The following is a 26,940-nucleotide window of genomic DNA, read 5'->3' on the forward strand; positions in this document are numbered from 1 at the left end:
TTCTCTCTTCTCTCTTCTCTCTTCTCCCTTCTCCCTTCTCCCTTCTCTCTCTTCTCTCTTCTCTCTTCTCTCCTCTTTCTTCTCACTTCTCTCTTCTCTCTTTTTTCTTCTCTCTTCTCACTTCTCTCTACTCTCTTGTCTCTAATCTGTTGTCTCTAATCTGTTGTCTCTACTCTGTTGTCTCTACTCTGTTGTCCTCTACTCTGTTGACTCTACTCTGTTGTCTCTGCTATTTTCTCTTTGCTATTTTCTCTCTACTCTTTTCTCTCTACTCTTTTCTCTCTACTCTCTACTCTCTATTCTCTACTCTCTTCTCTCTACTCTCTACTCTCTACTCTCTACTCTCTACTCTCTGCTCTCTTCTCTCTTCTCTCTACTCTCTACTCTCTACTCTCTACTCTCTACTCTCTACTCTCTACTCTCTACTCTCTACTATCTACTCTCTACTCTCTACTCTCTACTCTCTACTCTCAACTCTCTACTTTTTTTCAATCTACTCTCTCCTTTTTCTCTCTACTCTCTACTACTATTCTCCCTACTCTCCACTTCTTGTCTCTCTACTCTCTACTCCTTTTCTCTCTACTCCTTTCCTCTGTACTCACAACTCCTTTTCTCTCTACTTTCAACTCCTTTTCTCTTTACTCTTTTCTTTCTACTCTCGACTCCTTTTCTCTCTACTCTCTATTCCTTTTCTCTCTACTCTTTATTACTTTTCTCACTACTCTCTACTTCTTTTCTCCCTACTCTACACTTCTTTTCTCTCTACTCTCTACTCCTTTCCCTTCTAATTCCCGGTTTTTTTCCCCGGTTTTTCCCGAATGAGATTTTATGATTTCCCTCGTTTTAAAATGCGCAAATAAATACGTCCATCAAGTTTTTTGACCAAAACTGAAAATATGTTCATGCAAGTTGAATGTAAAAGTGTGAGAGGATTCAATTCTTTTTAGTTCAATTTTGAAACTCAAAGGTTATTCGAATTATGGTGATCGTAATACGGTAGGAAAATAAATCTAGTTGTCCGAACCTAAACCGAAAATTCACATTATTCGCATGGATAAATCATAGTTTTGATATGATGCAATATAATACTTTTAAAATTTCAAGTAGAAATTCTAAATTTTTTCTATTGAAATTTACTGACTGATATTCTGATATTTTTTCTTCTAAAGCTCTTAAAACAGATTCAGATTAACCTTATTTATGATAAGCAATCTGATATTTTATTTCGGTTCTCATATTGAATATTGAAATAATGTTTTTATTTGGATACCTTTAACATTTTTTTTAGAATGCGCTGAGTTCTAGATTATACGTCCTATCTTAAAAGTCCTTGTTATTATTCGATTTTTTTTTTTGTAATGAAAACAAGAATCACACAAAACTTGTTCTCTTGTTGCATCTTCTGTCTTTTGTACGTTCACCAATTAATCGAATAAAATGGTGGCATCTTTTTTCTGGTATTTTTCCTGCATGGGACAATTCCCGATTTTCAAAAGTTAAAATTGAGCTAAATATTTTCAAAACTAAATAAAATAAGTTCTTCGAGGTCATGTCGTTTGTCAAAAATTTGATATTGATTTTTGACAATTTTTTTGTGTTTTAGTACATAAAACGCAAAAAGTCACGATCATTAGATTTTTGTAAAAATAGCTTTTCAGTAACTTTAGCGACCGAGGTAAGACTTCATGGCTGAATAACTGAATTCATATCTCTCGTTTAACGTTCGATTAAAATTAAATTTTTTCATCAAGTAATCCGATATTTTAGTAGGACTCTTCAAAATAACTCCCCCAGTGTAAATGTGTTTGATAGATTTCTGCTAATTTTTCCAAGTTTCGTTTCAGTATAACGTGTTTTCTGTAAAAATGAGCTCCTGATGTAGACTCGAATTTCGCCAATTCTGGACTTGTGTATAATAATTCCAGTTATAAGATAGATAGCTTAAATCTTAGTTATTGAGATGTGGATTCAATATAAAACTGTCTAATTTCAACATATGAATTAACATCACAATTCAAATTTTTAAATTCCCCTCTCTAATTTCTTCATCCAGATTTTTAAGTTATTTTTTCCAGGTATTTGCAAAGAAAGTGCAGAATGGTGAAAATCTTAAATTAATAAACGCTATAATACGCACAGTTGTGAAACGTTTATTTAATTCAAAAACATATTGATATTCACTGCAGTTCACAATATGCTTGAGCTAAGAAAAAAAGCTAAGTTTGTGGTCGAGACATCTCAACTTTTCAAATATTCTCGACTTTTCCCGGCATTTTACTCATTAATATAAAATCCCGACATTTTCCTGCTCCTCCCAAATGGTTAACAATCCTGGAATAAACGACTATAGATTGTAAAGTTTCTGAGAGAAAGTTCAGTCATGATGAAATGAATGTGTTTTAGGATTTAATAGGATTTAATAATCCATAAAAAATTTTCCCGGTTTTCGAAGTCTTATTTGAAATTCCCGGTTTTTTCCCGGTTTTCCCGGTTCGCTGGCCACCCTGTACTATCAACTCCTCTCTTTTTACTCCCTACTCCTTTCCTCTCTTCTCTCAACTCCATTTCTCTCAACACTCTCCTTTCCTCTCTACTCTCAACTCCTTTTCTCTCTACTTTCTACTCTTTTTCTCTCAACTCTTTACTCCTTCTCTCTACTCTTTCTTCCTTTTCTCTCTATTCCTCACTCCTTTTCTCTCTACTCTCTACTCCTATTCTCTCTACTCTCTACTCTTTTTCTCTCTATTCTCTACTCCTTTTCTCTTTTCTCTCTACTCTACTGCTTTTTTCTCTACTCTCTACTCTCTACTTCTTGTCTCTCAACTCTCTAATCCTTTTTTCTCTTCTTTATTGTCTGTTTACTCTTTCATGGAAATTTTTCTCTTTTTTGACCTTTTTCTCTTTTTTAATAATTTTTTGAGAGTTATTTTTATCAAATTTGCAGTGTCTTTTTTCTTTTCTTTTTTCTCTTTTCTCTCTTCTTTATTCTCGCTTCTCTGTTCTCTCTTCTCTCACTTCTCTTTTCTTTTTTCTCTCTTCTCTTTTCTCTCTTTTCTTTTCCCTCTTCTTTTTTCTCTCTTTTCTTCTCTTTTCTCTCTTCTATTTTCTGTTTTCTCTTTTCTGTCTCCTCCCTTTTTTATTCTCACTCTTCTGTTCCCGAAAATCGCTCTTGTCTCTTGTTTGTAAAGGGATTTGTTCAAAATTTAAACTTTGGAAAACCTTGAAGCATATGTATTTAATCAAAACAAATCTGACAGAATTTTCTTCTTCTATTATTTGGTTTTTACGTTATTCAAAGTCGATTTTTTTTTTATAAATTAAGTGTTTCGCATTTATTCAAGAATGGAATGTTGAGCAAATGTGTCGCCAACTTTTCAGATCACAAATAAAAATTTCTCAACTTTGTCTGAAACAACTTTGACAGTTGATTGATTGAAAAGTACGATTCTTACATAACTTTTTTTAATTTTTTTTTGTGGTTATGTGGTTTTTCAGAGTATTTCACAATTGTCCTGAGGGGCATTTTTTTATTACGTAATGCTCTTAGGAGGTGAGAGGGGTAAACTCGAGCTTTACGTGACGTTTTTTTTCTTGTTTTTTTTTTGGTAAATTCTTAGTTTGAAACGGTTCATTTTTTTCCTATTAATAACTGTATTCTACTGGCAATTCCTTTCAGTTAACCATCACAATTTTTTTACTGATCTGAAATAATTAACAGATGAAGGTAAATGCTTAAGCTACAACAAGATTGGATCTGGTTTGTATCAGTTCCCCTTCCAAAGATTCTGGTAGAAAATAATGTAGGACAACTACATACAAACATTCAAGCGAAACAAAAAAAAGTATTTTCATCCTAGAAAAAAACTACCGTCGCGTCGGTGAAAAACCTTTGTCTGGCAAAAGTTGAACTGCGCAAAATAGTGCATCTTCAAAAATAAGTTATTGATAAAAAAGGTTCGAGATCCGCACTTGAAATTGTTAAAAAATTGGTTATTTTTTTCCAAAAAATACCTATACTTTTTATAGTATTAAAGCAAAAATTTGCCAAAAAATGGATAGTCCCACTAAGTTAAAAAAATATTGTATTCCCAAATGAACGTTTTTTTCTTACATCCTAAGCTACCATTTCAAGTTTAGGCCTCCCGAATCCAAGACTTGATGTTATTTTGAGCCACTCACTCCAGTATCCAGTCATACCAAAATGGCTCCACCATTCAAAAGCCATTGAAGGTAGCGTCTCTAAAAGATACTTACGTTATTTTTAGAAGGTCAATTAGAAAATTTCGCCTAACGGCCACCGAAACTGGTGTTTTTTTTTTTGCTTCCGCCAAAATTATGACCACATCCGGTATTAGCTTCTGCTAAAAGTAACCGTAGTGGGTCAATTTTTTCGGTTTAAATCCCTCGATGCTATTTTCTTCTGTTTTTTTCTTAAACCACCGCTCTTCCCTTTTTTTAGGAAATCACTTGCAGCAGCAAACCATCTATTATTATTGCATAAAATCCGCCTCATCGACGGTTTTGCTTAGATTTTTCTTCCTTTTTTTCTTCTCTCACTTATTTAGGGACCGATTAAACACTTATTTTACTACCCGCACCTGATTAGGCAATCTTCTCTTCAAGCTCTTCTTTGATATTGTTTCGTTCCGAAAAAAATACACAAAATCTTCGCCAAGGGGATGATTCAATTTCCAATTTATTTACTTGGATCACGTAATACACTAGTGCACTTTTGTTGCCGTCGGCTCACGAAAAAACATTGGTAGAAAACACTCGCAAACACGTTGATCAAATTTTTTTTTCCGGCTTCTTCGAACACCTGAGCTCACAATGAAGATACTTGCTTCGACTGTTTGGGACAGGACTACGGTTTTCTTCTCTTTCCAAGTTTCGGTAATGCGTCGATTTTCTTCTTTGGTTTGGCTACAGCTGCGGAACTTCCCAAAAGTTTCCTATCTTTTTTCTGCTTCTAATTTTCTTCCCCCCAAGCACAACAAATAACCTTAGAGGAAACTTTTAATCACTTTAGGCATTTACATAACTCTCTCTCTCGTTTTTTTTGGGGGGGCGGAGGCCTCCCTCGGAATAGTTACGCAGCAGCTGGACACTTGGGGCCAACTACTGGCACATGCTTCCTCGGCTAGTTTTAGTTGTAGTTCTTTTATTCGAAACCGCACTGAAAGAAAACTTTGCTCCAGGTCCAGATACTAGCCGGCGGCGGCGGTAGCATCGGAAAACTTTTTCCGGCTCAACTTCTTCGAGAGGAAAACTTCTTTTTCCTCCTACCTTTATTCACATACACTTATACGTACTTTCGTTGTTTCAATCGTCTTTCATTTCCTGAGGAAAAAAAATAAAAACCAAAATTATCAACAACCGGCCGAACTTCTTGGGGTCTTCCAAAGGAAAGCCACCGGCAGTGGTTTGCTCCTAAAAAAGAATAACTCCGCGGGACACTTCGTTATTTAAAAACCACAGTTCTTTAGTGAATCTTGTGTTGTGGTCGCAAATTTAAAAAAAAACGGTTGAAACGCAACGCTCATTTTTGTCTTACACCACTGTGGTATTTGTTTTAGTTTTTTTTTACTGCCTGGCGAAGCATTCCGGGCATTTTCTTGAAACAGGTTCCGTTTTTCCGGCGTTGGACCTTTCACCTTCTTAAGTAGTGAGTAGTTTTGGAACGGCAGCAGAAGCTTCCAGATATGGGTAATATTCACTTATAAGGACGATAATCATGGCAAGGCGTTCACCTGTTGCTTTTGCTTGAAAGTTATTTTTTTTAAATCATGGAGTGCGATCGACAGTTTAGGGACAAAGGGTCAGTTGTGAGAACAATCTTTAGGTTCTTAAAAATTAATAAGAAGGGAAAATAAGGGCATAAAGAGCACCCGAAGCACAGTAAGCACCTCTCTTTTCGGAGGAAATACATATTTTCTCGAAGAGATCTTCACGAGGAACAGTTTCGTATTATTAATATTCGTAGTATTAATATTTCAGCAAAAAAAAAAAAGAAATCTCCTTATCATCTATGCAGAAATATCAACCTTTCAATGCATGCCTTTTGCAAAATGAAAATAGCAGTTATTGATAAATAACTACATTTTACACTACATGATAAATAATAACATTTTAATTCGAATAACACAACTAAATAGGTTTGAAGTCGTTATTTTGAAAGTTATGGCCCATCAAAATTGAAAAATAGTTTTAGAAATGCTCAATTCATTTCGATACGATCTTGAAAATTAATTCCAAATCTTGTAAATTGGGTGCAGGAAAGAGTTTGTAATTGATTGATATTAACAAAATAGTTGAATTTCAAAAATAACAAAAAATTGCATTCTTTCCCATAATTTGTTCAATATCTCACACATACATTAAAATATTATGGGCTAATGTCTTTCAATCTCTAGAATATTTTTTGTCAATCCATAACTTAAAAATACCGAGGCGTTTCCAAGATATTTGGACTTGGATTAGTGTTGTTTTGAAACAACACTATGCATTAAAGGGTAAAAAAACCAACTATGTTCTTAAGGGACGAAAATATTATAATTTTTTAGCGCCAGAAAATAAGCTCTTTTGATAGTTAAATTGTCTTGATCTAAAATGTAGACATTGAAACATGATGTACACATTGATTTTCAATTTTCACCATAATTGAATTTTTGATTTTTCAGTATAATCAACTTTAAAACGCATTTTTAATTTAACTTGTTGACTCGGGGCATGCAGAGCACCATTTATCGGGGCACGATGAAAATTTTATGTCGTAGAATCTAGCAGCTAATTCAACTCGATGAAGTCAACTGAATTGTAAAGCTACAGCTTGACTAGTTTACATCAGGCAGATAAGCCTATAGGCCTCAGTGGAATTTTATCTTGAAAATAAAGTACAAGTTCTTTGATCATAAAAATATTATTAATAATTTATTTCATGATTTATTTTAGATATGTATGTGATTTATTTTGGGTTATGTTCTAAACTGACTCTGATTTAATATAAAATTTTAATTTTGTATCCAGAATCAAAACTATGAAACTGCGATAGTCTGTAATTCGAAACCTTAATAAAATTCTCACATAGATATTTTAATCTTGATTATACAGCTTAACTTAGAGCTGAATTTGAATTTTTAATTTTGATTCCGAATCTGAATACTGCCTTTCGAACCTGAGTTCGAAACATGAATTCCGAATTTGAAAGCGATTTTTGAATCTAAGTTCCATTTAATAATTCTTACCATTCATGCGCCAAAAAGCGGAAGTTGGATCCAAATTTCAACCAGAAATATCTGATTTGAGTTCGGAATTTTTGGCTTTCAATGTGAATTTTTTCTTCATTTATTCATTCGAAATTCAACTTGTGAATCTGTATGTATGCGATCATCTGCATGAGAATAAAGAGCCCTACCACGATGCCACTTCAATTCTTGAAATACAACTTGTGAATCTGAATGAAAATTGCGAATGATGAAACTGTTTCAGATTTTACAATTCTGAATCACCATTATGAAAGTTTCTTTAGTTCCAAATCTGCATAAGAATTAAAAGTAAAAATTTCAAATCTTCAAAATGGTTTGTTATTTTGAATATTTTCTTTTAATGTTCCGAAATGATGAGTTTTCAATATAGAAGTTTGAAATGCAAAACCGAGATTCGAATGCGAACTTTTTCCCAACGATCCAAACTGAAGTTCAGTAACGGTAAACTGGATACAGAAAACGAATTCTTATTACAGACATCGAATTTTAATGCAAATTTGGAACCATCAAATTCGCAATTATTCTCACCTAACTTACTTAAGCTTTCCAAATATTTTGCCGCGAATATCCGGGCCGTGCAAATCTGGGGCAAATATTAAAATTATTAGATTAAAATCACTAAGAAAAACACTTAACTGTTGTTTATCGAAAGACATCAGTCGATTTAAAATCACATTTTAAAAAAAAAATCACAACTCGAGGAAAATCTGGGAAATTTGGCTAGCTTATTGAAATTCGATATTTGGGACTAAATTTTAATCTATGAGTTAGGAATTTTTATAAAATCTGTAGTAGAATTATCGACCTAGGATAAAATTTCGAGGTTTTAGCTTTAGTTCTGAGTCGAGATTGTTACACTTTAGTCATTTTAGTCGTTCATCAATCAAAATTAGGAATTCGAAATTTTGAGTTTGGCATTTTCGGACCCTCGTGGGGGCAGTTTATTTCTGATTTACCTGATAATAACAGAACCGAGGCTGGGGAAAAAATAAGAAGAAAAAAAACAATCAGGTCTCTTTCCAAAACTTATTCTGTGTTTTTGTGAAAAAAAAATCTGACTTTCTGTAATTTCACCAAGTAATTCTGTGATGTTTTTTTGTGATGGTTACAGCATAAATTTCTTTGAAAAATCATGAAGAAATGAGTCTTTTTTACATTTCACTGAAGAAAAATCAGTTTAAAAAAAAAGTTAGAAATCCAAAATTTCTGTTGATATAACATTTATAATTTTGGAAATACGTACAAAAATTAAAAAATCTGAGAAATCGGTGAAAATTTCCAAAATTCTGTGTTCTGTGATACAGATTCTGTGATGAAAATTTGCTCAAAATTCTGTGAAATTATAGATTTTTCTGTGAATTCGGCAACCTTGAGGGAGAACAGATAAAATTCATCCGAAGTTTTTTTCCATCGCCAATTGCGGAAAAAAATATTAGTCTCTTTTTTATTTTTAAACGAACACACAAATTTTGGATTTCAGTGAAACTCAATGTTTCTTCGAAGAGATCTAAATTCTTCTTAAGCGTATATCTTTCAAGGGTTTAATGGCTAGCATCGTACTAATGCTAACACCACCAGCCCACTTAAAAATTACTATGTGCATGCCGTGACCGAGAATCGATCTCATGACCTCTGGCTTAGAAGACTTAAACGCTATCCTCTAGTCCACGGTCGGCTGCGAGTCTCGGTCGGCTTTTATATCGGCAAATCACTATTTTTAAAACAGTTCAAGAAAGAAAAACTGTAGATTAGAAAAAAAAAATCAAAATTTGTCCTCAAAAATCGATTTAAATTAACTACATTGTTTTTTTTTTTATTTCTTTAATGTTTTGTATGTAGGTACCAATCAATTTGAATTTGAAGATCATTTAATGATTCTCTTCCAACACAATACATTTAAGGAAAAACATTGAAACCACTTCTAACAATTAAGTTGCAGACCGCAAGAAATAAAAGTCTCAATTCAAAAATTGAGATATAAATTCCGAAATGTGTTGGTTTGGTGACAAACTTTTCTCATATTAGTTTAGCTTGAATAATTCATACTTGAAAAAAAATGTGTAGGTTCTGTATAATTATTCAGCTATAATAGTTGGGTAGTTATTCCAAATACTAACTAACGAAATTAAGTCCTAGAAATTCAGGTTTTTTTTTATAAAGATTCAAATTATAAATAATGGATTTTTATCGTTTTAATTCTGAAAAAAACTTTTTTTATCCATTTGAATTTTGCTTAAATAACCAAATTCTTTTCAACTACAAAATATTTAGAAATAAAAATTAGATATTCTGTTTGCGGTTCAAATCAGATTTGTTTTCTTATTTCTAAACTCCATTAAAATTTTGCCAGATATTTTTCCGATCTCCGATTTTCCAGATTTCCGGGCCGAGCAATTTCGAGTTATTTTCTCCAATATCCGCCAATATTAAAATTATTTAATAATTATCATGAAGAGAAGCACTGAAAAACCTGTGTTTTATATCAACACCCATCAGTCAATTTCAAATCATATTTAAGGTTTTCAAAAAATCGTTCATTTAATTTTGATAAAACTTGCTCAAAAAAATTTGGACGCAAAATACGTAGTAAAATTTCTAATGAATCAATTCGAATTTTCATTTGATTTGTGGACCTGAACTAAGATTTAGAGGTTTTGGCTTTAGTTCTGATTCGGGATTATTACCGTCAACTGGGGCAACATGCAACAATTTCCAACTTCAATGGCTTCTAAAATCTTAATGCTTACAGATTATCATACCTCTTGTACATCAAAAGTTTTAAGGTTGAGGGGACACCAAACTGACGTAGTCAGAAAAATTATTGCTTTTACCATATTCTTCTAAATTTACAAAAACATGCGATTTTCACCCTACTAAGAAAAAGGGGTAAGTTGCAACAAACTCTGTAATTAATGAAAAATCGAATGAAAACGTTTAAAAATTTATAGTTTTTGATACATTTGTGATGTCACCATAATGCATAATGCACCATTTGCAGTAATGTTTGGTGTTGCTCAAATTAAATTTTCCATTTTTATCTGTCAATTTTTTTTTAAGGAAAAAAGCGTTAATCTGCTGCATACATTAAGGGGTAAAAAAATCTACAAAATATTCTTTTAGCTTAAATCATGAAAATAATTCTTAGGATGGATGAAATTTTAATGTTAACAAATGCATAATGCAAAACAATCACATCCCAGCATATGGAAACGCGATTTATGAGATTTAGTTCTGATATGCATTTTGTTGCATTTTGCCCCAGACAGCTAATTGAATTATAAAAATATTTGTTTAAAAAAATTTAGTGATTATTCGAAAAATATTTATACACCAACAGTGTTGGTATAGGATAATGAAAGCAATATAAAGTTTGTAAGTGATATCATTAAGCCAATCCGTCATACTAGGCAAAGTTTTTTAAGACATCGAAAAATGTAAAAATTGTTACATGTATTGCTCGATTTTTTAAATTTTTTATGACAATCAAAACCTAATAAAAACTCCTTCACGATGTTAAAAACTATGTCATCATCAATTTGTTATCATTGAATGATAACTTTATTACAGTATATTGAAATAAAAATTGAATGAGTTTTGTGGTATACAAATGTTGCATCTAACCCTGCTTTTGCATGTTGCCCCGTTTGACGGTACTCTTGAACCATTTTAGTCGTTTATCAACATTTTTTAAGAGATTGAAATTTTGAGTTTAGAGAAGAACATTTTGCTTGGCTTTTTGGAACCTCATGGAGGGGTTTAATCCCCAAACCCTCTCCTCCCTCCAGTTTCTACGGCCCTGTTCCAGCGTATATTGTTCCAATCAATCAAAATCTAATGTATGATATAATAAGGCTCAAAATAAAATTGTAAAATTTGCGACAAAAATTTAAGCAATACACGGCCGCCATATTATGGTTCAAATCAAGTGTGATTTAGTGCATAGTAGCTAACTTTCCAAATTTGGTCTGGATTATCTATCAAGGTTAGACAGAGTTGATTAGGGGAAATTTTTGAATTTCACAAACCTGGGGTCTTTAACGCTTCGTTTTGGTTCAAAACTCATCCCTGACTTTTTATGTATGTGAATTTTAACTTTTATGTATGGGAGAGTGGGGAATCATGGGCCACTTTTTTTCGTTGTTCCATAACTTCTTTATTATAAAAAATAAAATGAAAATAAAAAATGGTATGGTTTTCTACATTTTCAAGGTATCATAAGGTATTTTTTTAAATTTTTAATAAGTTATTTTCACCAAATTCTGACTGTTTGAAAAAAGCAATATTTTTTGGATTTTGAAAAATGATGGGGAATCGTGGTTCACCAAATCCAAATAAACCAAAGAACATGCAAAGTTTATGAGTTGACCCAAAACTGTGATTTCCTAATTCATTTCGTTATTTTAAAGCAATTTCAGATGATGAAATAAAAAAGAAAGCTGTGTATGATCGAATAGATTCCAAACACTGGCTCGCGAATGTTTTGGCAAAATTTCTTATATAGAATGGACAAAATATTTTTCATAACTCTTCATTTGGCATAAGAAAACTTTACAGATAGTTAAAACGTATTTTAAGTTCTGAATGTATATAAAACATAAAAAATATAGGTGATTCAAGATGTGTGGCCCACGATTCTCCACAAGCTATGATTTGCCAATTGGTTGCGTTTGTGTGACTTATTGATGTTTCATCAAAAATTCCTTTTCCACGTGAAAAATTATGACAAAACTAAGGTCATAAGCGTATGAGCATATTTTTGTTATGCACTTTAGGTTCCCCATCGATGAAATTAGCGGGTGTTATTTTTCTGTTTATTTTTCCTCGAAACAGTTCAAGGAAATATGAAATTAAAAAATAAAATTTCATTAAATATCCATATTTTTTCGCAGCTTATTTTAAATATGACAAGCTGAAATTTCATCAGAAGAAGATTGAACAAAGTACATAAAAGAAAAAATATTTTGCTATTAAGGAAAGCAATGAATAATGAATATTCTGAAAAATTAACAGAGTACGCCTATTAACATTTCTTTTCTCTTCAAATTGGATTTAATTGTTGTTAGTTTCAAAATATTTTTTGTGATTTCATTTCAAATCTGTGCTGCTCCAGCCAATCCAGCTTATTTACCGGAGCCAGAACGGAACCAAATGAAAACTTTCTTCGGCAGGAGCACAGCCTTTAAAACTAAACTTATCCTGGCTACCGTTTGCTCCACTACTGTCGTAAACTGACGTTCACTCCTGATCTCAATTCAGAAACTTTCTAAATTACAAGAATATTCCTACCAATGAGTTTTTTATTTACATATTTTTCCTTCTATTTCATTGTTACCAAAAATTTATTTTGTTTAATTTTTCTAAAATGTTCTCTAGATAACCTTAAGATGGAGATTTTACATCTTGATTTCAGCATGACAGACTTGATAGCTTCTAATGACTTAATTAGTCTATCTCAGTCTGAAACTACTCGGTAAACATTCTTAAGCATTCAACGAATACAGTCATCAGGGATGACTAACGGAATTGCAAATTTAAATCATCTCGATAGACTGGTTGATTATATAACGTATTAACAAAGTTTAGAAAAAAATCTTTAAATAAATTTATAGGCTCCAACCCTATCTGAATTCGTACTAGAAATCAAAGAAGCTAAAACGCGATCAGCAAATGAATTTTCCCGACAAGAGACGGGACCCGCCATGATTAAACGTCTGCAAATGTGTGTGCTCGCTCTGATAAATAAACGGTGCCGATGATAGCTGCTAGTTGATCGCTTTGCCGCGCTTCTACTTGGATTGGATCGAGCTGCTGCCGCTGTCCAAATTCAGGTCACTACCGCGAGTACCGCGACTCGTCTCAATGGTATGCAAAATACCGCCTCGCTCCCGCTCACTATCCCTCTCTAAGAAAGAACTCAATCAATCCCCCCCAGCCCAGCAGACGTCATCGTCATCATCACGAATCATCGGCACCACAACACAATATCTTGATCCACACTGACACGATCTTTTCAAAAGTTTTCGCAACCACGCCACTCGCCGTCGTCGTCGTCTTCGTTGTCGTTAGTCAAGCCGATTAATTTATCTCCCCTGCCCTCGTCGCACCACAACTTGTTTTTTTTGTTGCTCTTCTTTTGATAGCACGCATCGAAAAATTGGCTGCTCTAGCCAATGAACTTCTCCTCGGGCGGGATCTGCTGAGCCACGACTAATTCGGCGTTCTTCGACAACTCGCCGGCAGCTAGCCAGTGAGCCAATCACGCACCTACGTCGTGGTATGTTTGCTGTTGCTGCACACTTGAACTCTGATCAACAACAAAAACAACAACATCGCGCGCCGACACACATCCGGTGCCACAGACACAAACAAACAAATCGTGTTGTAGAATGCCCCCGAACCCCAACCCGAGCGAGCGAGCAAAACAGCAAACGGCGATAATTCGCACACCGACCGACTGAATGAATGAGGTGAGGTGAAGGCAGGCAGCAGCAGCAAAAAAAATTACCGAAATATTTCCTCGACACACAAGAAACTTGCTGCTACGCACAGCACAAGACTTTGCTGAGCCGGCACCACACCAATAACGAACAAACAAGCGAACGAATCAAGGAAACGCCGCAACCGGACCGGTGTGTTTTCTACACCGAAAGGTATTTTTTGGAGTTTGTGGTGTAATCTCTCGAACTTTTCGAATGCAATTTTTTCTTCTTCTGATCAATCGACACGGGTCGGTATCAGCCTGAGGGACCCGCTCGACTGTTGATCGAAGATTCTGCACACGTGGGATGCTTTTCCCGAAAATATTCACCTGCTCAGCGTCCACTCAATAACACTTCACTGGCACAATTTACGTGTACTTTTCTGGTACAACAAAAAAAAACAAGAACTAACTACAACAGTAGTAGCAGCAGGAAATCCGGAATACCCTTTTCCCCGGGGTGACAGTCGTATCAAAACACACACTCGGAAGGCCGGACGCACCGTAAATTGATCAGCAACCCAACCACAAACCACTCCTTCGTCTCTATCAGGGCGACCTAGCCACCACGCACCGGTGTGATGATGATGGTCTTTCAGCTGAATTAGTTTGAATTAGACAACACAGAGGAGCACAGACAAAAAAAAAACAACCACCCGAACCGGACCGAGCGAGTGTGTATGCGGCGGTACCACGGAATTTCGGTATCCCAATCACCACCAATCACAAAACCACTCGCGGCACCAAAGAAACGACGAACGAACTTCTCGCTTCTTGCTACACACGGGCAGACGGGCCAAACGACGGTAACTAACTAAAAACAAGAATAAAATTTGTTATGAATTAGATGGCGACGAACGGCAACAACGGACGGCCGAATGTTCGCGAAGTCGCGAATTTCGATTCGGTCCGCAGTCGGGTGGTTTCGGTTGCTCGCGAACGAGAGAGAACCGGAACCGGTTCAGTTTCGTTCGGAGAGGAAGAAAGCAAAACGCGAGAGAGAAAGATGAGGGAGCTAAGGCAAAAGCCGAACGGTTTCACGACGACGGCACGACAACGAGACGACCTTCCCCGATGAGATAAGAGCCGGTCCGGCGAAAACTGAGTGTGAGTGATGATGATGGTTCGGTTTTTTGAAGGGTTGCCGGATTGTTTTTGTAACTTATCCAATATGGCTGTCTCCTACGTAAATTTCGCAGTTGTGGTAATTTTCATTATTGCTTAGACTTCACCTTGCGTCACACATCCTTTTCAACTTTATTACCTAGATCAACCTACTTCGCTTCATTACAAGAATAATCCCCGATTTATATTTTGATTCTTATCCCGGATCTTGAATCATAGTCTCGGATTTTAGATCCTACATTCATTACTAAATTTTTTCGGGCTTATCCGTGAAAAGTGATGTCCTATTTAGCAAGAACTTAGTAAGATTATGAAATTTTACAGAGGGATAGAAAGTTAGAAGACATGAAAGATGGTGATACTGAGCGGATAGAATGTATTAGAAGCATTATCATCACATACCAAATTTTGGTTCAGCACGGGCCAACTACTGTGAAGTGGTGGATACAAATAGAGTTGCATCTACCATCACAAATTAGTAGGCCAAGCGTGGTTCGCCCCACAAAAGGAAACTTGCAGTGCGAACGAACAAAAAGATGGTATGTGATCTCTCAGATAAGCTCCCTTTAACTCAGAAATGAATCTACTGATGTGTAGCCTTCTTAGTTTGTTATCATCGCATTTGTTACAACCAGGGTTTGGTTGTGAAACGTTTTACGGTCGATACTACGTTACTGCACATACGGAAGATACTAATGGAATATCACTTTTCACCGTTAAGACAGAACAAATAAAGTAACAAACATAAATTACGATGATTAATCTCTTCATGAAATGGATTCTAGATTCTTAAGCTGATTCCGGATCAGGGTCCGGAAAAAAATCTGAGTATTGAATCTGTATTGTGGGTTTTCTTCCGTATTCCGGTTTGTGATTCTTGATTCAGATGCGTTATAAGAGTCGAGGTCAGAGAAGAGATCAAATCTCGTGGTCAGCGAAGAGCTCAGGCGCTGAGTCATGTAGAGAAAAGGGTATGTGTGCGTTAATTTCAAGTCATTACGAAGAGAGGGTTAGATCTCGAGTCGTTAGAGAAGTACAAAGCAAATAATGCTCCCACTATTAAAGGATAGTTTAGCGATAGTTTGAGGTGGGACCTAATGTCAGCTGGATTTTAGGGAGAAGGAAGTATACGTGGAGTATATCATGAGTCATTCCATTGCTGCTCTGGGCTGGTAGTTTCACCTCCTCGTGATCCAGGGCAGAAACGTGTCTGCAAAACCCGGTGATTGCAGATGTACGGCTATGAGAACAACCTATTTCTCCCTTAGAGGCTGTCGGCTGCCAAATCTTCGCGGAAGAAGTTGTGTACCTGGGTACCTAGGTACGCGCGTTCGGGGGTCATGTCCCTGAGCTGCTGATTTGACCGGAGGGAGTGCGATCGACAATTCGTTTTGCTTTTCGGGACCTCCTTAACCCGACTCGTTGAATGAGTGGTGACTAGTGGGAAGTCAACACTTAGAGAGGTGCCAGGCACAGGAGGTGTCAGAAGTGCCCAAATCGCGCAAGCGACCTGCTATGCGGTCCACAGATCGAATTGCGCTTTGGGACCGTATACCCCCGAGATTCCCACACAAACCTCTCCTCTACGCGGCTTGAGGCCTGATCTCCCCTCTAACGACTCGAGATCCGACGCCTCGACGCATCGACTCGAGGTTTGCCTCTCCTCTGCACGATTCAAGGCCCGATCTCTCCTCTAACGACTCGAAATCTGACCTCTCCTCGTAATTACTTGAGGTGACCACTTGTACCCCTCCACTTGTTGATAAGGGGGCCTGATCCCTCCTTTTACGACTCGAGACCCGACCCTTTATCATAAACTCTCGGGGTTGACCACACAAACCTCTCCGCCTGGAGGTTCGAGGCCTGACCTCTCCTCTAGCGACTCGAGGCCCGACCTCTTATCTCCAGGGTTCGAGATTTGCCACCTTGCCCGTCGTGTGCCAGATCGAGAGTAGCTTATCCTAGACTCGCGCCTGTCACGGCACACGCGCGGGACTTAACGCAACGACTCGGATGATTCCCGACAAAGACGTCATCTCACACAGACTCGAATGGCTCACCCGGCGTCGAGAGCCACTCTACTCGTGGGTATTCTTCGAACGTGGAATAACCCCTTCCATTTCGCAAAGCAAATGGTTGCGCAAAAATGGAGACCTCTTTCAATGCGATGAAATGTCGGATCTTAACTCGTCAGAGGAGAGGTTGTGCATCGAGTCGTGTTGAAATGAGGTCCTTCGCTGATAAGTGGATTCGTAAACAGGTATTGCCTTGAAGCGCAAAACGACCTCTCACCATAAAAAATAAAGTTTCTTAAACAGTTCGAGGTGGAAATAAAGGTCAAGTAATAAAATAAAAAAGTCGTCCTATTGAATGTAATTTTTCTGGAAACTAGAATCACAAGTACATCAACCAGTGGAACTTCTTTAAAACTTCGCCTCCTCCATAACCAAACATACGTGAGACCCTGTACACCCTCGGTTCCACACCATCATCACTCGGCGGCACCAATCCCTGACTGGCATCCCTGCCGCCATTGCCGCTGCCACAAGGTACGAAGGAAGAAAAACTCGGAATATGCGCATTTATAATCAAAACAAAACGGCAGTTTTTGTTATTCATTTCAACGAAAGCAACTCGCGATTACCACCCAATTCCTTTACTATACAACCGCACAATACACACTCAATACCCCTTTCTAGTGTTGCGGTAGCTACGTCGACGTATCGCGTATCGATCGCAAAACCGGTTGGCCGCAGCCGTACAAAACACGCAAGTGCTGCAACAAAACAAGTATCGAACGACCGAAGAAGAAGCCTACCACCATCGCTATCGGTTGGCTTCCGTAACTTTGAAGGTGTGCACGTGAGACGAGACGGACGAGAGCGTACGGTTTGTGATGGTGTTATTATTTGCCAACAAACAACAACCCAACACAGCTTTCAGCAGTATCTCGACTTGAACCGTTTTGCCATCGGCAAAAAAACGGGAATCACGAGAAGAATGTCGCAATAAAAACAAACTACGTAATACATACGAGGAACTGAAGGAAGGCACGACAACGGCGAGTGATAATATGGAATGGAATTCAGTGGAGAGAGTGAAGAGTGAGCGCAAAAACCGAATCGCTCTCTTCGTTTTTTGGGAGAGTACCGAAACCCGAACGCGTTTTGTACCGACAACAGAAAAAGAAGAATGTCTCTCGGAATTCGAGTCTTTCCGTACAATAGGTAGGTACTGTATAGGAGAAAAAATTAGATCGATGTTTTTACGGTAGTTTGCTCACAACATATTTTGTTTGCGTTTTGTGATCGTTTCGTTTTCGACGAACCTCGCTCGAGGTCGTTTGACCAGGTTTCGCGAGATTTGTTGAATAGTGATTGTGGTTGGTTATCCTACGTCACTTTTCCGTCTTGAGCAATATGTGCCGAGGGAATGTGGGTTAGGATTTGGGTGGCTCATTTAGAATTTGCGACATCGTTATCTTAAAACTGTTCCTAAATAGTTTGCCAGATTTTAACTTTTGAGTTGAAGATGATGAATGATTAAACGAATGAATTATTCACAAAATAGAGGGATGGAATTTTGTAGATGTCACAACCGAGATGGCAATCATAATCTGAAATCTATCTGGAATGGACAATGGTTACAAAGGTGACTCACTGCGTCGCGGTAACAAGTTAATGAGTCTTTTTGGGAAGCTTCATTAGCCGTCGCTGAGCTTTGATCTACTGACGTTTAGCTGTCGAAAGAGGAATCGTGCCTGTAAATATCGATTGACTCTTTCGCTTGAGTTGAGTGCGAATAAAATCAATAGTACCCAATCGTTGGAAACATGCGTCGATAAACTTCATCGAAGCATGAGTAGATCGAGAAGCTCTTGAGCTCATCAGAGCTTCGTGAAAATCCAGTTCTTCATAGTTGGCCTCATGAATGCAGTAGACGGTCCACAGAGATTTTTCTCCTCGAAGGTAAGGCTCCGAAAACGAAAACCATTCGTTCAAAGAGGATCAGTACCAGACGGATCGTTCGTCGTTAGAGGAGAAATCGGGCCTTGAGAAGAGGAATGTGCGTGGGTTAACATCGGGTCATTACGAGGAGAGGTCAGATTTCGAGTCGTTAGAGGAGATGTTATGGCTTGAGTCCTCTAGAAGAGTTATAACGGGGAGAGGTCAGATCACCAGTCATTAGAGGAGAGACCAAGCCTGAACCCGTGGAGGTTCGCGTTAACCTTGGGCCATTACGAGGAGAGACCGGTTCTCGAGTCGTTCAAGGAGGCCTTGAGTCTTGAAAAGGAAAGGTATTTTCGGAAGTGGTTTCATATATTAGTATGACCTCCCACCATCTAAAGACAGTTCAACCAAAGCTTGAGGTGGAACCTAAGGTCAGAGGCCTTAGGTGAAGTTCAGGGAGTAATTGAGTATACGTGCAGTTAATCATAAACCGCCACTTGAACCCCCAAAGTGGCTAACTGGGATGACCAGTGGCTCGTCGTGCTTTGAGATACAATGGAATTTGCCACCTGAGTAATCATTTAAAAAAAAGCTACAAGATTTACAAAGGCAAAAAGAGCTCTAAGGCAAAAAAAAATTAGAACACCGGGAGACTCAAGGCATGGGAACATCAAACTGCCAGCTAACAGACCATTTCCTACGACAGATTATGGTTGAAAAGAAGTTGAAGTTTTCATCAGACCCATAGCGTGGAACCTCAGACCACAGTAACGAGCTGACCAAGAAAACTGCTAAGTAAAACATGGCTGAATGACCGTACTCTTTCGAGTCAGATATTTGTCCCTAGCTATGTAGTGTTTCGTTGCGGTCTCAGTTCACGTAATACCAAAAGACTACAGGTGGCGGAGTGTTAATTGCCGTTACGTCGGATCTCCCAGCGTTGCTTATCGAAGACAATGTCTATAGCGATTTGGAACTTGTGTTGATCCATATTGATCTTGCTCACCGTACTGTATCTGCCTCCTGATCGCACGAGAGATGTTGAGTCTTTTTCGCTTGACTTATCTATAGTAATCTCTCTCTGTGCATTCTCGTGATTGGGGACCTCAATTTGCCCGGTTTGAAGTTGTGCTCCAACCATGGTAACTTTCTTTACTCGGATACAGTACGCTCAACTTTTCGACCCTTCTGAACGTCATACTAGACTCCCTGAGTCTAGTATACTTTAGGATACTCTACTCTAGTCAGCGACTTTGCGACAGATTAACAGCGTGACAAACGGAAAAGGTCGTAAGACTTTCTGCTGTCGCGAAATTAGCACCCTTCTATCTTGACTTCAAGAACGCCAACGAGGTTTCTTGTACCCTGGTTACCATCGACTGGGAATCTGAGCTCGACCTATCTGATCCCAACGCTGCAGCCGAAACCTTCTGGCACATCTTGAATTACGTTAACGATCTTCACGTACAAAAACACTTTACTGAAGAGAATATACGGACTCCTTGGATCACGACTGAACTACGTCGTCTAAAGACGGCAAAGAGATGTGCCCTTTTTTTAGTTGGTAACCACAGGTGGTAAATCCCGGTTTACGGATTGTATTCCAAGGCACGGCGAGCCCCCGCGTCCTCCCAGTTTGCTACTCTGGGTCCATGAGTACAATGGGAAGACTCATGATATACTCCGTGTATACCCCCTACTCCCTAAACTCCACCTGGGGCCGCAGACCTGGTTCCCACCTCGAACTTTTTAGTACACTATGCTTCAATAGTGCGAGGTCTACTCATTAACGAGACCACTTTCAGCAAAACCTCTCATCCTTACGACTCGACGCCTGAACTCTCCTCTAACGACTTGAGAACCGACATTTCCTCGCAATGACTCGAGATTATCACACAAACCTCTCCTCTTCGCGACTTGTGGCCTGATCTCACCTCTAACGACTCGCGATCCGACCCCTCCTCGCATCGACTCGAGGTTTACCTCTCCTCTGCACGATTCAAGGCCCGATCTCTCCTCTAACGACTTGAAATCTGACCTCTCCTCGTAATGACTCGAGGTGATCACTTGTACCTCTCCTCTTGTTGATAAGGGGCCTGATCCCTCCTCTTACGACTCGAAACCCGACCCCTTATCATAAAGACTCGGGGTTGACCAGACAAACCTCTCCGCCTGAAGGTTTGAGGCCTGACCTCTCCTCTAACGACTCGAGGCCCGACCTCTTATCTTCAGGGTTCGAGGTTTGCCACCTCTCCCGTCGTGTGCATGATCGAGAGCAGCTTATCCTAGACTCGCGCCTGTCACGGCACACGCGCGGGACTTATGTGTGAGATGTGCCCTCAGAGATTATAAAAAGTCAAGATCCTCCTACACTGAGAACATTTAACGTAGACTAAATTTTGCTTACAAAAAAGTCAGCAAACGTTGTCACCAAAACTATCTAGGAGGGTGAGTTCAACATGATCTCACGTCCAGAACAAAATCGTTATGGAAACATGTTATAAGTCAGCGGAATGAACCTGCTCTGCAAACCCAAATGATTCTGGATGACAATACCGCGAAATTGTCTTAAAATTCCTGTCTATCTATAATACAGCTTCAACATCCTTTGAACATTTGGATAGGGCTGTCAGGAATATTGTGCCACTACTGGGCTTCTCTTTAAACAACATTGTAGTTGAGGATGCAGTCATCTCTAAAGCAGCAGCTAAGGTCAATAATTCTTTCTCTACGGGTCCGAACGGAATACCTGCTACTTTTATTAAACGTTTTATGCCTGTTTTGTTGACTCCTGTTAGGCTTATTTTCCAAGTTTCGCTTGACAGATCTACCGTCCCCTCACTTTGGAATGTGGCTTACATGTTTCCGGTGTATAAAAAAGGTAAAAGGAGAGATGTCAACAACTACCGGGAAATCTCGGCATTATGCGCAGTAGCCAAACTATTCAAATTAGTGGTCTTGGATCCAATTTTCTTGTCCTGTAAGAATATTTTTTTCCCAACGATCAACACGTATTCATGCCCAAGCGCTCTACGACAACTAACCTTCTGACCTTCCGGACAAATCTCTGCTTCTGCTGGTGTGCCTCAGGGAAGCCATTTGGGGCCGATCATCTTCTTAATCTACTTCAACAATGCACTCTCACTTCTCGATGGCCCAAAGCTATGCTATGCTGACGACCTAAAACAATTTAGCGATATTGATTTCCTACTAAATCAATTCAACCACTTTCCACACTGGTGTGACATAAACTGCCTGCCATTGAATCGCAGTAAATGTACAGTATTAGTTTTTCAAGAAGGCGGCAGTCTTTTTCCGCTGAGTACTTCCTCGGAGATGAGCCAATCGCACGCGTAGAACACATTTAGGTGTAATTCTAGACCAGAAGCTGGAATTCAGGACACCCACAAACTACGTTGTCGACAAAGCTTCGAGAAGTCTTGGACTCTTATTTAGAGTGTCCAAGGACTTCAAGGATGTATATCACCTGAAAAGTTTGTATTGCAGTATTTTATGCTCTATCCTTGAAAATGCATCAGCTGTTTGGTGTCCCTACTACCAGATTGGGGCTGTACTCCATGGACTTAGAAACCAAGATCTTCGATTGTATGTTCCCATTTGATTGAACAATTATGGAGCTAATAGCCCTATCATCGGTGTTATGAAAACATTCAACCGTTTTTTTCTGAGCACTTCGACTTCGATGTTTCGAAAGACGTTTTCAGAAGTAAAGTTTTAAGTGTGTTGAGAACCCTGAAATTATACTTAATACTCCAGTTATAATAATATTAAGTCATCATTTTGACCAATATGTATTCCATTGATTGATTTGTTATAAATAAACAATAAACAATAACAGAGAATGAAGTTGCTGTAAGGGGTCCTTAAAAACGTTTAGCACTATGATAGATTAGACCTTCGAGGCGTTTACAAATAGTAGTGTTTCCCTGGTTATTGCCGAGGACTCCAAGGTGTGGACCACAGAAAAGAAGCCCGGCCAGGGCGAACGTAGATTTGGTGAATTTGGGTAATACCAGAAACTTCCTCAGAGAAATACATGGGGGATAGACGTGTGATAGAAGAGTGAGCTAGTCCTTCACGGATAACGACGAAGCTCGCTACTGTGTGCTAAGGGAGGCTTAGGAGGTTCTGCAACAAATCTTGTTGTAAAGGATTTTTTCACTGTGTCCGGTGATCCCCTTCGGAGTTGAGAGGGCCTCGGGGAGCCTCTTAAATTGGTGTAGAATAACGTCATTGTCAGGAATGATCCGAAAGAACTTCGGAGCGTGTGCTATGACAGAAACACTGCTCGATTGGCATACGACGGGCACATAAGAAACAGTTTCGGGTTTGTCAGCACATTTGCCGGACCTCTACAAAAGAAGACTTACTAACCACATCGACGCGGCGATGGGAAGTCGACAAGAGTGCGTCTGATCCCACGATTGAAGTTAATGCATCATCTACGGCGTAGTGGATGTCATCTACAGCGTTGTGGATTTCACGTGCGTCTGTTATATATATGATCAATCCGCCTTCCGGGACTATCCGAGTTTAAACTGTCTGAGCCTCAGTGATCATTAAAGGGCAAGGGAAATTTAGTTGGTAACCTCGGGAAACAAAGGCTTTCGACGCAGAAAGGCTGTCTAGACTCTCAATTGGCAGACGATGGGCAGGAGATTGGATCTCGAGTAATGACGAGGAAGAGTCGGACCTTAAGTCGAAGAGGTCAGGCGCTAAAATGTCAAGAGGAGAGTTATGAGCTTAGGATGCATATGGCTTTGTTCGTTACTATTGACTTGTAGCTTTGTAGAGCAAATATGACGTACCACCTTCAAAGGAAAATTTCATCAAGGTTCTCGGTGGAACCAAAGGTCAGATGGCGCATCGAAATATAATTCCCAAAAAGAATCTAGATGGACAACAAAAAAAAGATGCCCATTATGTCTCAAAGTATTTATCCGTTTGTCCTACATACGTACTGATTTTCTGGTTTTGACACTCGAATTAAACTTACAACCTTCCAACTGTGTTGAAACTGTTCTGTGAGGCTAAATAAGCATTTTCATTAGGCTAAATAGGAGGTTTCATTAGGGGCCCGCTTTCAACAAACGAAAAATATCCGGCCTTAGAATATTTTTTTGGGTTTGAATTCAATATTCAAGTTAAAAATTACCTTTATTACTAAGCACTATTCCTTTGTTTTTTTTTTCAAGTCCAACTCGTTTGTGTTTGAAGATGTCTACCTGTAATTAGAAAGAATAATGTTGATATTAGAATAAATGTAAAACGATCGTTAAAATGTTCAAACATCCTTTAATGTCAACAAAAAAAATTAAACTATAGTCTAAAAACTATACTAAAATTAAACTAATTATAAAGAGAACGAATCTCTGCTAAGGAAGACTGCATCGATTTGCATCTGAAGTTTGAGATAGATTTGTTTGCCATCTTTCCGACAGATTCAATGTCCGCAATCCGATGAAGATCATCGGTACTGTGCCAAGGTGGAAACCGTAAATTCATTTTCAGAACTTTGTTTCAAAAGTGTTGTGTTTAATTTCGTCAAATTTAGTTTGATTACTAAATTCATAACATTTTAGTTATGCTTCTTGGAATAGTACACTTGCGGCAAGCTGAAAACGAGATATCTCGAATTTGATCCGCAATATTTTTAAGATATTTCATGATTAAACGAACTTCCATGTCTGAAGAGCCTTTCACCCCACCCAATGGATTCTGTTTTAAGTTTGTTGTTATGACAATTAAAGAAAAAGCAAAACGAAATAGACCACAGTCATCCTCCAATTGAAACTTTTTTTTTCTGACGATTCTAATGAAAAAATCACTATTCAAAACCGTTTGCTGGATGAAAACGATATCCTCCTTTTGTTTCCTAGAAAGCAAATCACCCTAGGATGGACTAGTCAAATAATGCCATACAATTCGAAGATAGAGTGAAAAAAAAACAAATCCACCCTTTTCGCTCAAGAAAGTCCAAAACTGAAAATAGAACAATCGCCATTGTCCTTTGCCATTAAGCATTAGCATACGCTTCCGCTTTGGCTAGATTTTTTTTTATCAACGCTTCAGTTTTGTTGATTTTTTTTTTCGTCGATGATTTTTAAGAAAGTGAGAAAAAAAAAGTGGTGAAGAAGCTTCAGCACAACAAGGAAACATAACAGTTATAAAAAGGAAAATAAAAGGGAGCGGGAAAACAATTCCAAACAAGACAATTCCTTGGTGACCCCAAGTGGAAATCATTGAATTGAGCAATTCGGCAGGGAAAAGGAATGAATGAAAGCAGAAGGAGGTAGCGGAACCGAATTTGAACAATCAGTTGCAGCAATAACAAAAAAATAGAACAAAACTCGAGTCACTGGGGGGAAGGACAAATCCGGCTGCTTGGATGGAATCGAGAAGAAATAAGGTGGTTTTTTCTATCGCGAAGTGTTAATTAAAATAATATCCAGAAAACATTCATTGAAAAGGCGAAAGATAATGATGCAAATTTTATAAATATAGAAAGGGCTATGTTATCTGAAATCTGAAATCCGAACTTTCCTATCAAAAACCTGTATCCGAATCTGAATCCAGAATCTAAAACTTGAATCTGAAATCTGTAATATTAATATGAAATTTGAATTCTGAATCTTAATCTGGAATCGGATATCTAAATATGAAATCTGTAACTGAAATCTGAAATCAGAAATTTTATTTGAAATCTAAATTTTGATTCTGACTAAAATCTGAATCTCAAACCACCAAAAAACTAAGAAATAGAGACGACAGAAAATACACAAGAAAGTGTAGAGAAACCCTAAAAAATATTATATGAAATATTTACAATACGCCTGATAGATAAAATTACAAGGACATTCAAATAAATGGATTATAAATAAATAAGGAAAAGAACAATTAAAAAGAAAAAAAACATGGAAAGGCACAAGGGTTAAAAGCAAAGCCGTGATAAGGTCCTGAGGAAAATTAAAACTTGAACATTATTTTAATCATACTGTTCAAGTTCAAGAAAACTAGTAAAGGAAATGAAAATCGGAAATAAAATGTTTAATATAACAGGTAAGGTCAAATAATATCTCGAATAGTTCCACCCTAATATGTATAACTTAAGGGGGCCCCCTAGAGTAAACATTGCAGAATTTTTCCCGTATTTTTATTGGCTGAGAAAATTAGCACAAATTTATACAATACCTGGAAATAACTGAGCATTTGATCTCGAAATTTTCAACATAAAAACCTGCTAAATCAGACATGTCGAACTCGTTTAAGTGTGCGGGCCGCATTAAAAAAATTTTAACGTAGAAGGCCGCAGCCAAAATCAGTTAGAAAACATAACATATGAGTTTCGCGGTAATTAGATACAATAAAATGGGATATGGTTATAAGCAAACTTAGATTGAAATTTTGCGTTAAATTTTTATGTAAGCTTTTAATGTTTAACATTCTTATATTATAATGCATTATATCTATTGTCCTGATATCAGGTTGAAGTTTATTTGTCACTGACACTTTCAATTTAAAATTCAAAACACTTTTAAATTTTTATCAGATAATCTCGAACGATGAGGAGTTTTTGTAGCCTTCCTGCTCACATAGATAGCTACTTGCAAACATAGCAAGAATTCTGGCCACAAATTTCCGTAACTTAACGTATCGTTCAGGCAAATAGCTGTAAAATTTTGGTACAGCCACTTCAATGTATTTCGCTTTTAATAAAGAATCGCACTGCAGCTTCATCAACTCTAAATAGAATGTTGCTCCTATTTTGATTTTGGAATTCACTCTTCAGTTGTCAAAATACCGCTCAAGGAAGAAAAGCATCGTATCAAAATTTTGCTCGCGCATCGCGAAAATCCGAGCTACTCGCAAGCAAAGCTTGCAAAATCGCTAAAAGTTGCCAAATCAACCGTTTCAAATGTAATTAAAGTGTTTGGGGAACGTTTTTCGACAGCCAGGAAGTCTGAATCGGGGAGAAATCGAAAACCGGAAGCCGCTGAGACGACAAAGAGAGTTGCCGGTAGTTTCAATCGAAACCCTAACCTCTCTCTCCGAGATGCCGCAAATAAGCTGGGTGTATTGTCTACAACCGTGCTTCGAGCAA

The 26,940-nt window shown here is 37.8% G+C and overlaps 1 protein-coding gene across 11 annotated transcripts in view; it reads right to left on the reverse strand.

Annotated features, from left to right (window-relative positions):
* LOC129742680 (mucin-19) overlaps positions 1 to 26,940 on the reverse strand; it is a 652,529-nt gene that overhangs the window by 518,840 nt on the left and 106,749 nt on the right. Inside the window, exons 1-2 of one of the 11 annotated variants that reach the window (XM_055734612.1) lie at positions 14,074 to 14,388; positions 4,255 to 5,340 (exon numbers count right to left, since the gene is read on the reverse strand). The exons of 6 other annotated variants lie outside the window; for them this stretch is intronic. The gene's annotated coding sequence lies outside the window, so the exon portion shown is untranslated. Of the gene's footprint in view, positions 1 to 4,254; positions 12,160 to 13,770; positions 14,054 to 14,073; positions 14,389 to 23,994; positions 24,065 to 26,940 lie in introns of those variants that run through there. 4 more of the 11 variants (XM_055734613.1, XM_055734607.1, XM_055734608.1 and 1 more) reach the window with 4 other exon arrangements.

This window comes from Uranotaenia lowii, chromosome 2 (genome assembly GCF_029784155.1).
Source record: "Uranotaenia lowii strain MFRU-FL chromosome 2, ASM2978415v1, whole genome shotgun sequence".
NCBI lineage: Eukaryota > Metazoa > Arthropoda > Insecta > Diptera > Culicidae > Uranotaenia > Uranotaenia lowii.